The sequence below is a fragment of the Polypterus senegalus genome, chromosome 4 (genome assembly GCF_016835505.1).
Source record: "Polypterus senegalus isolate Bchr_013 chromosome 4, ASM1683550v1, whole genome shotgun sequence".
Lineage (NCBI taxonomy): Eukaryota > Metazoa > Chordata > Cladistia > Polypteriformes > Polypteridae > Polypterus > Polypterus senegalus.
Window position 1 is genome coordinate 157,454,752 of NC_053157.1, and position 17,636 is coordinate 157,472,387.

Genomic DNA, 17,636 nt, shown 5'->3' on the forward strand with positions numbered 1-17,636 from the left:
GTGCTTCGGCAAAATGGCCGCGGCTCCCAGAAGACAGGCCAGGACGCGGGACGGCTACCGACAGCTCCAGTCAACAACAGACTGGTCACCCGCGGTGGATGTCGGGACGGTGGAGGGAACCCGGAGTCCTCCGACGAGGCCGATCGTTCCCTAACGGGTCCGAGCCTCCTGGAAAGGGAGGGGAAGGCGGGCGAAGTGCCGCCGAAACAAGAAGCCACCGACAAAGAGGGACGGGTTGTGGCTGACGAGTCTGCCGCGGTAAAGGAAAAGGCAGATCGCAGCCGGCTTATAGTAGCCAGCCGTCCCTCTGAGGACTCCAACTCCCAGGCGCCTATGCGCGACCCAGCGAAACACGTGCGGGAGGGGCGTGCTCATTGGTTCCGGCGGAGGGTAAGCAAAATGCGGAAGCGCTAACAACTCCGGCCGTAAACATTAACTGTTTGGATTTACAGGGGCTCGAGGAATACCTCGCGCCCCTAAACCGTTTCTTACAGGATTATGCTGAACTAAAGGAACGTGTAGTGGAACTGGGAGCGATGGCGGCAGCTCCGTTGAAGGCACTAAGGGAGTTCGTGCAGCGGCTGCGCGGAAGCTCTGGAGAGGATCGATCGCGGAGTACAGGTGAGTCCCTCCCGTGTCGTAGAGTAAGGGACACAGTGCGATCGGGCACCGCTGAGAATGAGTAGCGCGTGTCAAAGCACTGTGTGCCCGACAAGAGACTGGGGCATGATGACCGAATGGTCGGGACTGGAGCAAGCGGCCGGGGCATGCGCGTGGCGTGGCTTTCCGAAACAGTACGGCTCTCGAGGACCCGACCGGTCTTAAGTGCGGGGTAACGCCGCTGATGGGAGTGCCGGGGGAAGCGCCGCTCGTACCGGTGCAGCTGACTGGTGCTGTTCATCGGAGCGAGACGGTGCTAATGACGCCGGCTCCTAGTAAGCGGAAGGAAACGGGTGTGCAGACAGCTCTTCCCATGGAGAGCCTCAGGCTGAGCACAAGCCCCAGATCAAGCGGGAGATCCCCAAAAGGAAAGGTGGGTCCCCCGACATAATGGAGAATAGGCTTAGGGCGCCAGGCGGCGTGATGACTTCCCTGGCAGGTGAAGGGGCGGAGACGGCGCTGACGGAGTTCCCGAGATGTTTTTGGTCCCGCAGAGGGAAGCAACCAGGAGGGCTTCGTCGGTGCTATAATTGCCGGCAACCGGGCCACGTGAGGCGCCATTGTCCCCGGGGAGACAGGAGGTACACCGTCCCCCCAAGGTTCGCTCGAGGACAGGGGCAACGCTCTCAAGGCCCGGATGACGCGTCCTCCTGGAGGAGGACGTCCCTCTCGGGGCCGGACGCTCCGCCCCAGAAGTCGTCGCTAAGGGGGGGGAACTGTGGAAGACTGCCGGCTTCCCAGGCCGGTCCGCACCCCAGGCCGACAGGAGGAGCTCTCCCGACACCAGGATCGTGCCCCGAGGTCCAGCAGGGCCTTATGGACTCTGTAGTGTTTATACACAGCCCTGCTGGATACCTTGGGGACCACCAGGAGTCGCTGTGGGGGGACTTGTGGGATCGGTTGTGCCTTATGACCCGGGAGTACGTCACAGTCACGTGACGGGAAGGAATGGCGTGCTCCCGGGGTGATGTGAAAGACTGATTGCCCTGACCCGGAAGGAATAAGGAACTGTGGACTGCTGGGACAGGAACACCTTCGGGTCAGGGGCTATAAAAGGACGGTGCCTCAGTCCAGACACTGAGCTGTGCTGGGTGGGAGAGGAGCAAAGTGTCTGGGCGAGGAGGAGAGATTATTGTGTTTATTTGTAGTTAATGAGTAGTGTGGAAGGTGCTTGGTGCACTGAAAGAAAATAAAAAGAGTCTTGGACTGTTACCTGGTCTCCGGAGTTGTACCTGAGGGTTCAAGGGTGCACTACTGCCCCCTACTGCCACAACATGGAAACTGAAGATTAACAGCAAAGAAAACATCAGTGTCCTGGATGGCTTGTTTAAATTCAGCCTTCTGGCTGATGCATGGACTGCATTCTTCATCGTCCAAATGAACAGAATTTCTCAAATGGAGTGGCCTCGCTCTCTCTCTGTCTGATGTCCCTTTTTCCTATGTAGGACAGGCCATTCTTTATGTCAAAAAGCCATATGGGATTCCAAAACCCATGATGTTAAACATGTTCTGTTCTGATAATGGACAGCTGTGTCTGAAAGCTTTGATCCAGGGTGTTTTATATGTGCAATCACTTACTGACTGTAGTTCCCTTTCCTGTAAATTGTAAACTGTCTTTTTATTGTAATTTAAGATTATACACATTAAGGCATTTTTACACTCATAGTCTGTTTTGTTCCAAATCAGGGGATGATGCATTACATTGTTTCAAATTCCAGTTAATTTGAATGTATTTCACTCTGCAAACTTCGAGGCAAACAAAGCATATCAATAAACATCCAGTGGGTGTGTTGTTTAATTATTTTATTGTGTAGAAGTTTTTTTTTCCAGGAAACAGATAAGGAAGGGTCAACAATAGTTGTGTTTGCATAATGCCACATTTTCCATAATTATTTAGTTTATTTTCCCAACACAGATCTATGAGAAAAAATTGCTATATGAGTAATTAAGTAATCATGTTAAATTTGCAATGCATTGAGAAGAGGACCATAAAAGCTGACATGAGATTAAATAGGGCCAAGAAGTCTAAAGTCATGTATGTGGGAGCACAAGTTGGGGTGCAGAAAATCAATGTTGACGGTCAAGATCTAGAAGTAGTTGAAAAATTCACGTATTTAGGTAGCATCATCAGCTGAGATGGTGATGCAGAAACTGACATCAAATGCCACATTAGAAAGCCGCAGCAACTTTTCAACAAATGTGTAATATTTGGTCAGTTGTGGCCATCGTGCTTAACATCAGGCTTCACCTATGTGCATCCAACATCTTTCCAATGGTGATTTATGCTCCAGAAATTTGGAAAGCTTGGGTCAGTATGACATAGAAGGTGAATGTGTTTCACAAATGCTGCCTATGGAGAATACTGTACATTCGATACTTCAGCCACATTACCAATGAGGAGATCGTACAAAGAAGCAAGATGCCAAACCTAAGTACAATTATCGCACACGCCACCTATGTCTAGCTGGACAACATATAGCAGATAATCGTATTCCCAAGAAAGCATTTTGGTGGGTTTGACTTGGAGGCTCACATGGCAAAGGATGACCATGACTGACCTGGCATTGAATCTTTATCCATGACCTCAAAGCTCTCAACATCTCATGGGACAAGATTTAAAACCTCACCCTTTGATTGCCCTAGATGGAGAGCCGTTGTCTCCCTATACGCTGTTTTGCATGGGTAGGGAAGATGACTTTTCCAAAATGGATTTTGTCCTTCCATAGCATAGTGGCAGTCTTTTTGTTGCATGGCTTAAGAGACTTATCATCATAGTGTCATGGACAGTTTTAGTTATTGCCTAATTCTTTTGAAGTCTGATCTTTAGAAATTTTCTTCCCTGGAGGTAATAATTGATCGGGGGCGTTTGCTTTAAAATTAAAAGCTTTCTTTTTCTGCAGAAGTACTCAGATCACATCAGGTCTTGTTTCACATTATGATCACATCACAGAACACCACACTTCATGCTAGTCTCTGAAAATCTAAGCTTACCAAGGGTCTAAAGTGGCATCCAGCATATTTCTGCTCACTGGGTTTCTGGTCTCATTCTTCTTTTGGCCAAATTCTGTTGTAGCTCCTAAGTTTTAAAATCACTAACAGACTACTTAAAATGTTTTTGAAGGAAATATCTGCAGTTTCCTTTTTAGAACAAGTTAGTGCGTGGCTTTAATTACTGAAGCTTCTGAGAAAATCTGTATCAACAAACCAATGAGTTCAAAAGTTTAGCTGTGCAAATTGAACAAGATATTAGTTATGTCATCTTCTCCATCCATTCTGGAGACTTTGGCCTAATCTTAATAACATTTTTGGTTAGGTTAAACTACAATGAAATTTCTGTAATCTTTATGCTTAGTTCATGATTTTGTGTATACCAAGAAGCAGAAGATTTGATTAAGCCTTGCTTTTCCCAAAACCACTATCCTAAATTAAGCAGTTAATGGCTGATAGTATTTTCTTATTTGCAGATAAAAACAAACCATAAAAAAAATGTTATAATCTCTTCCAGGATAAGCTTGGACTGTTTACTGTGCGATTTGATCATGTTTCCTTTTAGTCGTACATTGTTTCTCTTATTCATATCATACAATGAGTGTGCACACACATATTCGGGTTAAGGTGAATAACCCAGCTATTCATCATAATAACTATTCATGGTGGCTCTAAAATCCGTACTGACCCCTACTCTCTTTTCTGTTTCTTTTTCCAGTTTCTTTGTGGTGGTGGCCTGCGCCACCTCCACCTACTCAAAGCTTCATGATGCTCCAACAATGATGGATGGATTAAAAGGCAGAACTCTATGTGACCATCTTCATCAAGCCCTTCCGTGAGAACCCTAAATCCAAAGAGGATTGTTTTATTTATGTTAGGTAGAATGCCCAGAGGGGACTAGGCGGGCGGGTCTCATGGTCTGGAATCCCCTAGATTTTATTTTTTTTCCAGCCGTCTGGAGTTTTTTTTGTTTTTTCTGTCCCCCCTAGCCATTGAACCTTACTCTTATTCGATGTTAATTAATGTTGATTTATTTTGTTTTCTTATTGTGTCTTTTATTTTTCTTCTCTTTATTATGTAAAGCACTTTGAGCTTCTGTTTGTATGAAAATGTGCTATATAAATAAATGTTGTTGTTGTTGTTGTAGCTAAGACAGAAACCTGTTTTCTTAAATCTACATTTTACATAGGCAAGTAGTCTTCTGAGATTCTCCTTTGTCAAAAACGCTCCAACTTTAAAACTACACAAAAAAGAGTTAAATGTCATCACCAGCCACTGTGAATCCAAAAATAAGCATGAATCCTGTCATAATTTATTGTATTTTATGCATGTGTTTAGTCAAATTGATTATTTAAAGATTTCTGTTACCAGATTGCATTCAGCAAACTCTTTTCTGCTTGGCTGTGTGATTGAACCCAGTGAGGGATTGGCATACTGGTACGTGTGTTTCTTGGGGCCAAACAGGTCATAAACTGCATATGAACTATATTGATTTGCATGTGTATATCACTGGTTCCAGCACATTTGTTATTGGTTTGTGAGTGAACTGCACTGGTTTACGCTTGCATGTTATGAGTTTACGTATGGACTATAATGGCTTGCGTTCTGTGTCAGTCTAAGAATGGATTTGTGGTTGCATTATATTGGTTTCATGCACGTCTAATACTGGTTTCATGTGGGCAACATGTCGGTTTTGTGCTTGAACTCTATTGGTTTTATATGTGTACTATGTCAGTTTCTTGTATGGAACATACCGATTACATGTACGCGCCCTATCACAGCTTTGTGTATGAACTATATCAGACAGGAACTCAAGGGCTGGTAGAGTCATGGAGTGTGATGAGAAGTGGGTAGGAGAGGGATCTGCGTTTAAACAGCACAATATATTTTTTTCCACACAATACGTTTGCGAATGGACCTAGTGATAGTTATTACTATTTAACAGAATCTACCCTTGAGTCTGAAATGAACACAAGTCTGAAGTTAGGTACATATTTGGCCATCTTCTTATTCACGCTCAGCTACATGCTGGCTTGCAACTTGCGTCTGTACTTTTTCACATAACTTTTGCAAACTAGTTACTTATTCTAAAGGCAAAATATTCTACATTTACAACTGACACCTTTATCCATCATACAACAATTCGTTACTAATGGCTATATTTCTGATATATACGCAGGGAACTCACCTCCCAGATCCCGTCTAACTCTCTAGGCACAATGCCGTCCCGGGCACCTCCAGCAACAGCGCACTTATAGGAGCCCTCTGCACTCACGCCCTGTACGTTGCCAACCCGCGACAGGGGAAAATGGCTCTCCGGCGGTCCGTGTGGTACCTTTCTTCCGTGGGGTTGTGTGCACGCCGCTCCCGCGGCACGAGGGTGGGATCTCCTGCTGCGCCGGACCGTCCACAACAAGATTTTCCAAAACAGGTCCCTGTCTTGCACCAGACGGAGCATCCTGCCGGCTACGCCTCCACTCTCGCTCCTCTTGCTTTGTCCTTCTTCCTCCAGCCTCGAATGAAGGGAGGTGGCCCCTTTTATTCGCACCCGGATGTGCTCCAGGTGCTCCCCGGCAATCTCCCGCTGACACTCCCCAGTGTGGCGGAAGTGCCGGCTGTTCTCCCGGAAGCTCTCCGGGTGTCCCTGCTTCTCTTCCCCCCAGCACTTCCTGGTGTGGCAGAAGTGCTGAGGTCCAGGGTTCCCAAGGCATTGGGGCGCCTCCTGGCGGTGACCATGGGCCCCCAAAGCAACCAGGCTGGTGGTCCCCACGTGATCCAGGGCAAGCGTAGACCCTCTTCCGGTCCTTCAGGGCGTCCCAGCTGGGTCGTTGCCCCTGGCATCCCTGACACTGGATGTAGCTAGGAGTGAATAAAAAGCCAGCTGAATGCGTACCTAACTTCAGTCCTCTGATCATTTCAGAATTAAGGGAAAATACTGGTAAATATAATGACCACCAAGTGAAAAAGTACAGTTACGGGTTACAAGTAAGCATATAGCTGGAAGTGAATAAGATGACCAAATACGTACTATGGACAATGGCCGGCAGTTTATCCCAGCCAATACCCCCAAGCTGCTAGGTGGGCATCATGGACCTGGAGTTTTCTTTCACAGCCCTGCTGGATACCGTGGGGGCTGCCAGAGGACGCTGCAGGGAAGCTCAAGGACTCGTATGTTTCGTACAGCCCGGAAGTACATCACAGTCATGTGGACTGAAGAAATAAAGTGCTTCCGGGCTGAAGAAAAAGAGAAGTTTTCACCTGACCCAGAAGTGCTGGGTAGTCACATGGACCGAGGGATCAGAAGCACTTCCGGGTCAAAGATTTAAAAAAGGACTGTGGAAGATCCCAGGATTAAGCTGAGTTGGGAGGAAGGGTGACAATGCATCTGGGAGTGGAGGATTTGATTATTGATTTGATTATTGTGATTGTGTATGAGTATTGTGGACTGGAGGGTGCTTTGTGCACTTTATTATAATAAAAAGTCATTATTTTGAACTTTTATCAGGTGTCTGGCGTCTGACCTGAGGGTTCAAGGGGACGACAGCACCCCCTATCTGTTACAGTACCTAACCAGCCTTGTGTTCATTATAGGCTCTAGATTCTCTTCTTCTTCTTCTTTCGGCTGCTCCCGTTAGGGTTTGCCACAGCAGATCATCTTTTTCCATAGACTCTAGATTCTGTTATATAGTAATAATTACCACCAAGTCCTTTCACAAACGTATTGTGCGACAAAGAAATTTTTTTTTAACACAGATCCGTCTCCTGTCCACTTCTCTACACTCTCTACGACTCTACTGGCCCTTGAGTTCTTGTTTCTTGCCCCTCCCATTGCTGCCGAAGATCATATGAACAACCAATATAGTTCATATGCAGAACTGATATAGTTCATACACAAAGCTGAGATAGGGTGTGCACGCATAACCAGTATAGTATAGTACATAGCACATACATACAACCAATATTGTTCAAGTGCAACCAATATAGTTCATATGCAAACCAGTGGTATGCATATACAAACGGATATAGTTCACGCACAAACCGATAATACAGTAATCCCTCCTCGATCGCGGGGGTTGCGTTCCAGAACCCCCTGCGATAGATGAAAATCTGCAAAGTAGAAACCATATGTTTGTATGGTTATTTTTATATATTTTAAGCGCTTATAAACTGTCCCACACTGTTAACATTATTAGAGCCCTCTAGACGTGAAATAACACCCTTTAGTCAAAAGTTTAAACTGTGCTCCATGACAAGACAGACATGACAGTTCTTTCTTACAATTTAAAGAATGAAAACATATCTTTCTCTTCAAAGAATGCATGTCAGGAGCAGAGAATGTCAGAGAGAAAGAGAGAGAGAGCGAGACAAAAGCAAACAATCAAAAAATCAATACGTGCTTTTGGGCTTTTAAGTATGCCGAAGCACTGCGATAAAGCGGCATTTCTTAGAGGAGCGTCCGTATCTTCTAAGGAAACAGCCTCTGTGCAAACAGCCCCTCTGCTCACACCCCTGCATCAGAATGTCAGAGAGGGTGAGAGAGAGAGAAAAGCAAACAATCAAGCACCGCGCGGGAAGCATATCTTATATCATTGAGGAGTTTTAGTTAATATGTAATACATGCTCTAATTGGGTAGCTTCTAAGCCATCCGCCAATAGCATCCCTTGTATGAAATCAACTGGGCAAACAAACTGAGTAAGCATGTACCATAAATTAAAAGACCCATTGTCCGCAGAAATCCCGAACCAGCGAAAAATCCGTGATAATATTTAGATATGCTTACATTTAAAATCCGCGATAGAGTGAAGCCGCGAAAGTCGAAGTGCGATATAGAGAGGGATTACTGTATACAGACATGAACCAATATAGTTCATATGAATGAAACCAATGTTTTACGCACGCTAACCAATTAAGTATGCCCGCAAACCAATAGTAAATATTGTGATGTCCTATCGAATAAAACACACTCAGGAGCTGCTTATCCAGGGAAATCTTCCAAATGCCGAATGGCTTTTTATTGGATACGCCGCAATATAAACGGTGCCCTACCGCCGCACATTGTCTGGGTCACGGGAGCACCTCCAAAATAACAAAAGTAATTCACCTTCATCCTATCTACCCCTTGCCAGCTCTTTAACTGTTCAGTCCCTTCTCAACCTGACGCTGTCTTCCTCTCGTTCCAGTGACAACTACCACTTCCGACCTCTCCCTCTCCTTTTCACCATGCACTGTTAATTAACCCTGATCCCTGTCACTCAGTTCTCTCTCTAGGGAGGTGCCCTAAGCACTTATAAATTGTGTTCCCCAAAACTCCACCCTAACACTGCTTCCACTCCCTACAGCCCATGCAGTGGCAAGACACGTCACAATATTCATAAACCAATAGTGTTTACACATAAACCAATAGTTTCCGTACAAAAATATATGATTTATGGCCTGTTTGGCTCCTCATAAATAATGCGGGTGTTTTTACTTCAGTAAGTTAAGTATTGTATTAGGTTACTTGTTACTTTAAAAAGTCTATGTAACTTTTAATGTGTTACCCTACAGCTCTTGAGATTGTGCTGCTGAGTTTAGCATTATACATTCAGTTCATCAACATAAATAGTGCTTTCTGAAATACTGAAGCAGATTATTTCAACAATGAGAAGGAATGCTGCAATTGCCCAAATATTGCCCAAATATTTGGCTCTGGAAACAGATGCGCAATCTCACGGAGTTCAACGAACATGTACAGACTACAAAATCCTTAAGTGTAATCAGTTAAGAGTTTACATGGCCATATAATTGGGCTGTTTGCGGAGAAATCTACTTCAGTTAATCCAGTTTCTCAGAGGCCAATAACCTGGTTTCTTTAATCGGAATAAGGGTTTATGTGGCATTTTAGAAACCAGGTTTCTGTGAATAATTGGGTTATTGAGGCATATGTAGTTCACACCTAGGAACACCTGAAACATACACTATATGCAAATACACATATTTTGGTTAAATTTATATTGTGCTACAATGAATTACAACAGATATTTTGAATTGTAATTTAACTGAATAAGTACAACAAAACCTAGAGGGTTGTCCATAGTGCATTAAACATTTTATTTCAAGAGCTATAACTCACCAAGCAACCATGCTAAACAAACATAAAGAAATATGCTTTATTTCTTACAATATTTTATTTCCAGAGAATGAAAAGAGGTGTCTTCAATGGAACAACATTAGAAAACTCTGTAAGTTCTGGTACACAGTTTGGTTCTCAAAGTCAACTGACTTGGTAACATTTGACTGACTATGTAGTTAATTTTCTTCACAATTCCTTTTTAAGTGTCAGTGGCACTGTACCAAAAATAATCTTTGTATAAAAATGTGTACAATTTCTTAATGTGTTGTGCGCACAATTAGGTGAGCGTAGCTGGAAGGACAATTAAATGGAATAGTTGAAATACCAAAGCCGAGACACACAATTCACTACCTCCACTCTTATTAACTGTCCATGGCCAAAACAAATTCCTGGTTTTTAAAAACTGTGTAAAAGCAAAATATTTCATTGTATTCTTTTTATCATAAGTTAAAGTTGACTTTGAAAATTAATGCCATTTCACAAAATTGTTATATTACAAAAACGACAGGGATGGTGAAAAATAATTATTTCAATTCCTGTATATTTCATGGAGAGTGTATGAAAATAATAGATATGTCAAATTCAATTACGGAAACAAACCAAAAAAACACTCAAGACCACTCAAATTCTTTAACACTTGCATTCTTCTTTCTACTTTTCTAGCATCCAAATTGCTATGCTGTCATTTCATCAATAGGAGTTAATTAAACTCTTTTGCTCAAGAGACACCGCATTCATGGCACAAACCTTTCTACAAAGTATTTTGCTCTACTTACAAAAAAAATAAGAGTTCAGAGTATTTTTCCTATCCTTTTAGCTTTGAAGGTTATTCATAGACCATTAATAAACCTGAAAATCTAGTTATTGTTCTTTTTTTATATACAAGTCTTTTAAAAACAAAAAAATAAATAAATAAAACCCTACATTTTGTTTTATTTTATTACCTTCTGGAGGAGCAAACAGACATTCTTTCCCACAAAGTGCCTCCTATTTCTCTAACATTTATTTTATCCTCCTTTGCAATGCCTCCATTATATAAAGCTATTAATTAGACATACAGAAATATGTACATATAAAAACCATATAATGTATGTTTTTCTAAATTATTTTCTGAGAAGCTGTGCCTGGCGAGTGTACACCAACAAAAACAACATATATATAATATGGCACCATTGGTAGCCACATTTAATTTGCTGTTGGCAGAGCTTTGCAGCACCAATATACTAGCACCTATAGACCAACACCATTTTGACCTGAGATTCAACTGATTGAGATTGAGACGGATGGTGGGAACCAGGCAAGGTCAGTGGTCTTTCTCCAGTCTAGGTCTTTCTGGCTAATAATGGACGGAAAAGCAGATTATCAGAGATGCTATATCCAAATCCTTCCTTGGTGTTCCTCTTAAATCAGTCTATGAATAGTTGCACTGTACTCACCTCTCTGACAACTTATACACTTTTAAAAACGCTTAAACCAACATGGAGCAAGTCAGAAAACAATAATAGGGTAAGGTGCAAATCCATCACAGGAATAATATGATGTAGTTTATTACAGCTTGCAGCAAAATGCTGTGAGTGAGAGGCAGCTTGAGATAGTATGAGAAGTTCCAGCCAATTAAAAAACAAAAAAAAAAAAAAATACAGAGGCAATGGTAAAGTACATCGGTTATACTCAATGGAAAATTGGGCACCATCAGGAGGGTATATGCTTTACCTGAGAGTGTGTTGTCATTAAAAACTACAGTAGCATCAGCTTTATTGGAAGGCCATGGAGGAAATGTATGTAGAACTGTTCTGTCTCTTTGAGAGAACAAGCAGCTCGGAAGCTCCTATACAGACCTTGTTCTCTGTGGCCTACACAAATGTTCAGGGATGCAGGGACAGTAGGAGCTGGTAGAGAGAGTTCAAGACTGGTGTCCTTGGAGCAAAAATAGGGCCATCCTGAATCTGAAAGTGAACCTCAGAGTTGGACAAAAGCAAGTCCAGGATGAGGTTTAATGTATTTTCTAAATGAGTAATCTTGCAAGAAGATGAGAGTTCAGGATCTGTAGGAAGTAATTGAAAATGAGAGTTGAAATAACACATGTCCTGTGTCGCACACATACTGTATTGGGAGCATCCATGCAACACTATTAAGGTAAGGACAATGACACCAGCAACTGGGAAAGCATAGTCGCTAATGGCCTCTCTTCTTTCACCAGTAGATCAATAGACGAGTCCAACACTGGCTGCTGATGTCGCTTCTGGCTTCACCCCAGAGGTTGTGCCTCTTCTGCTCACAGGCTATTTAAAGAACAATATCACTGAATATCAATGTTCATTTCTTGACTGAAGACAGATTGGAACAGATCTCCACAGCAGTATAATTCATATTTGCTACCCTGAGTGAGATGCACTAAATAATGCCCATGTCCACAGTAAGTTATCTTTTCAATTCTTCCTTTAACTTTTGTATACATTAAATGGGGTCATTGGTGGTCCCCAACCCTTTGACATCTCCCTGTTGTCCCTTCCTTATACACCATGTTTATTGGGAAACAGGACAAGCCACCTCACAAGATAGACAGGGATAAGCATCTGTACAGAAAGGATTAAAGAAGTAAAAGTGTTTGCTTTGGCATTGTTTTCTGTGTTTACCCTCACTGTGTGCTTTAGTAAAAGTACTGCCTTTGTTCAGATTGGACTTTTCAGTATTATTTTGATTTTGGGCATGGATCAAGTTTGCTCCGTAGTGTGCACACTATATCAAAATATTAATATGAATCCACCTTCAGGGGGCACCTGTCTCCCACCAAGTAGGGCTCCTTTTTGCATCCAGAATAGCCCAAGGTCATCAAGATATGGATTTAGTCAGTGGTTAGACACTTTTATGAGGGATTTGGTCCATCCTGGCTTGATAGCAACATGCAATTCCTGTTGTTTTTTCTGCCAATCATTGAAAATCTTCTATTTCTTCTCTTCACAAATGTGCTCTGTTAGACTGAGACATAGGGATTGTGTAGTCATTAGAGTAAGCTGGAGTCACTATTATGTGTGTGGAGCCAGCCTGAGACACTGCATTCTTTGTGACTGCTGGAAAAATCCATTTTAATAAGGGTAAACAATGGCTATTGTTCCTACTCAGACATTTGCCTGGGGAACGTTCCCCCTTATAGGTGCTACATTGTGTGTTACAGCTAGGGGATGTTCCCTGGTTTATGCTTTTGCCCCATTTTATTGTTATTTTCTTTTTAAATTATAATTATTATCTAATATATTTTTATTATTATGTAAATATAATTAATATTGTTATGTTTATTTGTTATTTACTATTTATGTATTGCATGTTTTCTTTTGTTCATTGTGTTTAGTGGGTGGTATCCAAAGAAGCAAGGCCACTTTGACATCACAGCTCAGGGACCACTCTCTGCTTTTATATTTCAGGCTGGGATGTAGGTTCACCAGATGTTCACTGTTTGTTAGAGAGTTAGCATCATCTTATGTAAGTACTACTTGGATTTTATTTTGCTTGTCTTTAGATTCAGATTTTTGGTTACAAAATGGTCTTATTAGACTTGGGTTGTCTTTTTTGGCAAATCCTTTTTTCCATTGTTTTTGTTTTGTTTTTTCCTCGCTTTGGTATTTTTGTTCTTCTTTGGTTTATTTAATAAATTCTGAATTTATAACAGGCAGATTGGTGGCTCTGAGGCTAGAATACTGTAAATGCCAGAAGTGATTCCACTCCATTGGGCCCTTGAGCAAGGCCCTTAACCTGCAATTGCTCCATCCTGGGTAGGGCGTTAACCTGCATCCAGCCCTGCAAGCAGATTCTCTAACTTGAAAGGGAAAATTTGGGGGTTGGTGGCAGGATTGGCACTACATGTAAAAATTCCATTTGAACTATTGGGATCCTTGAGGTGGTTCATTGTGTGGTGAGTGTGGTGGGTGTGGCAATGCACTGTATCACTGCATGTTCCTAACCTCTCTCTCTCTCTCTCTCTCCACACTCTGCATTTATAAAGATTATTTGTTGGTCTTCTCAAGCCAGAGGTTTCATGGTTTATCCTCTTCCTTCAACAACATTTATGTGTATTTTGCAGGGCCTTATCTAGCTTTTTGGGGCTCTATGCAAGACTCTGTATGCAAATATTTGTTTCATATTTTCAATTATGTCACACTAATACAGAAGTTCATTTTTTCAAATAAATATAACTAAACATTGCAATATACAGTGCCATTTTGAAGCATGAACCCAATTTCAAAGTTGTCATTTTCAGACTTCTTCTCCTTTTATCTTTCTAAAGTAATAAAAACAAGAGTAAATTAATGATATAGATGGAGTGAATCATTGCGATCACAGCGACCAGCAATCTAAGAGAGAGAGAGAAGGAGACAGACAGGCAGTGAGGTGAGTATCAAGGCACTGCACAGCTTACAATTAAATGATTTACCCATTGCAGAGGTGGCACAAGTACAGAAATGCTTTAGTTAGATAAAAGTGTGAGTCCTTATCTTTGAAAATACCTGGTAAATGTCAAAAGTCTACTCAAGTAAAAGTATAAAAGTACATGTTCTTAAATTTACTTTTGAATATAAAAGTAAAAAATTCCTTTAGTTGAAAATTGGTGTGATTAAGAATCAGGTATAAGAAAACTGTTTAATAAACAATTATTTATTTTAAGTGGTAAATGTGAAAAGACATAATGAGTAATACAATGAAAACAAACATGTATTAAGTGCTTTGGTTACAAAAATCTGTTAAGAAGTCTTATACATTACTTATAAATCTGATAACTAATATTATTATCAATTAAATAACATTAAACTTAATTTTAATATCTTTGCCGTCTGATATCATTACCAACATTCGCATATATATATACATATATATATACTAGCAAAATAACCGCGATTCGCAGCGGAGAAGTAGTGTGTTAAAGAAGTAATGAAAAAGAAAAGGAAACATTTTGAAAATAACGTAACATGATTGTCAATGTGATTGTTTTGTCACTGTTATGAGTGTTGCTGTCATATATATATATATACACACACACACACACACACACACACACATATAAACATATACATACATATACACATATACATATATACATACATATGTACATATATACATATACACATATATATAAACATACATATATATATATATACACACACACACATATATAAACATACATATATATACATACATGCACACACACACATATACACATATACATATATACATATACAGTACATACATATCTACATATATACATATACACATAAATATTGTCACAGATGAGCGGGGACACTGCCTGGCCAGGACGCCTGGATAGTCCCCGACGTGGACAATATTACTCCTCGGCCACAAGAGGGCAGCCGCCCGGGCCTATTTGGGACACTTGTGAGAGGACGTGGCCACCGCCAGGGGGCGCCCGGACAGTGAGGGAATCCTGGATGGCAGCACTTCTGCCACACCTGGAAGTGCTGCCGGAAATAATTCCAAGAAGACCTGGAGTGCTTCCAGGTGCTTTCCTGAGACTTCCGCCACACCAGGAAGTGACATCAAGGGGAGCACCTGGGGTTCATCCGAATCAGGATAAAAGGGGCCGCCTCCTTCTAGTAGACGAGCCAGAGTTGGGAGGAAGGAGACGAAGCTTGTGAGGAGGAGGAAGGAGGTCAAAGAGAAAGAGAGAAATAAAGAGAGAAAGAAGAAGAAGAAGAAGAGAAAGAAGAAGGAGAAAGAGGAAGAAAGGAAGAGAGTTGGTGAGAGAAGGCATTGTGGTGCTCAAAAATAAAATAAAGGAGTGTGCTTTGGATATCCTGGTGTCAGTCTGTCTGTGTTTGGGGGTACGTTTTCCACAATATATACACATACATATATATATATATATATATATTGTGACAGATTAAGAGCTTGCTCGCACCCTTGTACCCTCGGACCACACGTCAGACACCAGATAAAAGTCCAATCATAGGATTTATTATAATAATAAAGTGCACAAAGCACTCTCCTCTCCACAATTCTCAATAAACAATCAAATAACAATAACAAATCCTCCACTCCCAGACGCTTAGCCATCCTGCCTCCCAATTCAGCTCGCCGTCTGGGAGCTCCCACAGTCCTTTTATATCCCCCGACCCGGAAGTGTTCCCAATCCAACAGTCCATAAGTCCTTGTTCCTTTCGGGTCAGGGTAAACAATGCTTTTTCTCACCCCGGAAGCCCGTTGCTCTTCCTATGACGAACTTCCGGGTCATAGGGCACGAAGAACTCTTGGTCCTCCCTGCAGCTCTCTCGTGGCCCCCATGGCATCCAGCAGGGCGGTGCATAAAAACTCCATTGTCCATGATGCCCTGCTGGTCTTCTGGGGACCTCCATTCTGCAAGGAGGGCTCCACCTGGCGGCTTGGGGGTATTGACCGGGATAAACAGCCGGCCATCCTCCACTATATATATATATATATATATATATATATATATATATATATATATATATATATACTAGAAATTAAGCCTGTTACAATAACGGCGCTAGAACAGTAGTGCATAAACATTAGTAGGACCAGTCTATATTAAATGGCAAGGGACGTTGACCTCGTTCTGTTTCTAGTCTTAATTTTTTTTTGTCAAAAATATTTTTGCAAGAAGCCTAAAGTAAAATAATAATAAAAATAAAATAGAAACATATATGACAATACAGTAAGTATAATTAATATTGCCTTAGTGTAAAACTTTGTAATAATCTGTAATACACAGTATCTGATATATAATAATGAAGAAGATATTTAGGAAAAATTTTCTATTGTTTTACCTCAAGAAATTTTTCTATAAAATTTCATTACAAACAACATTTCTTGTAAATATTCTTTCTGAGTTTGGCAAGAGTTTGCCTTGTTCAGGACCATCTACAACCTTGACAACAACATCTGGAAAACTTCTAACTCTTGATAATGCAATATATAACTGACCGTGGCTGAATACTGGTTCTGGCAAGTAAATGCCAACTTTTTGTAAGGTTTGCTCTTCTGAGTCTTTCTCTTTTAGCGTTTTCTGACGCTCATTTTCTTTTTCTTCAATCGATCTATTTGCTTGTATTTTTCTTTGTCTTTCAGCCTTTCTTTTGTTGATGTTTACTTGTTGAGCTGACCGTTCTTCCAAGAGATGTTGCTTATATAGGATTTGATTGTCTGTGTCTTTTGTCCTACTTGACGTGTGCTTTTTTATTTTGGGTGAACTGTTGTTAGTAGATACACACACACATAAACATATATATATATATATATATACACACACATACAGTATAAACATATATATATATATATATATATATATAGACATGTATATATACACAAACGCACACATATACATATATATATATATATATATATATATATTAGCAAAATACCTGCGCTTCGCAGCAGTGAAGTACTGCCTTAAAATTTTTATTAAGAAGAAAATTAAACCTTTTTAAACTGTGGGAAAATATACCAATAATTATTTGTTAAGGATCTCTTTGTATACCACATTGTGAGTTTGGCCCTCCGGTTGTAATATGACCAAGCTGTGCGCTGAGCTTACTCTTGAGCATGCAACGTACAGTTGGCCATGTGAACAGTAATCTTGTTTCAAATCTCACAGCTTGGATTGCTGCTGTCGGTTTGAGTTTCATAGTTTGTTTCAATTATGACAGTATTTGCAGGACTTGTGTTGGAGTGACATTCGGCATCTGTCAAGCGTTGTAAGCATACAACTGGTTTCATCGATAACTTCACATCCAGCTTTTGAGAGTTTAAACATTCATAAACATCAAAGTCTCCACTACTGAAATCGTCACCTGTAAATCAAAGATGTTTAAGAGGCAATGGCGGTTGTCGAAAGGTGTAAAATATTTG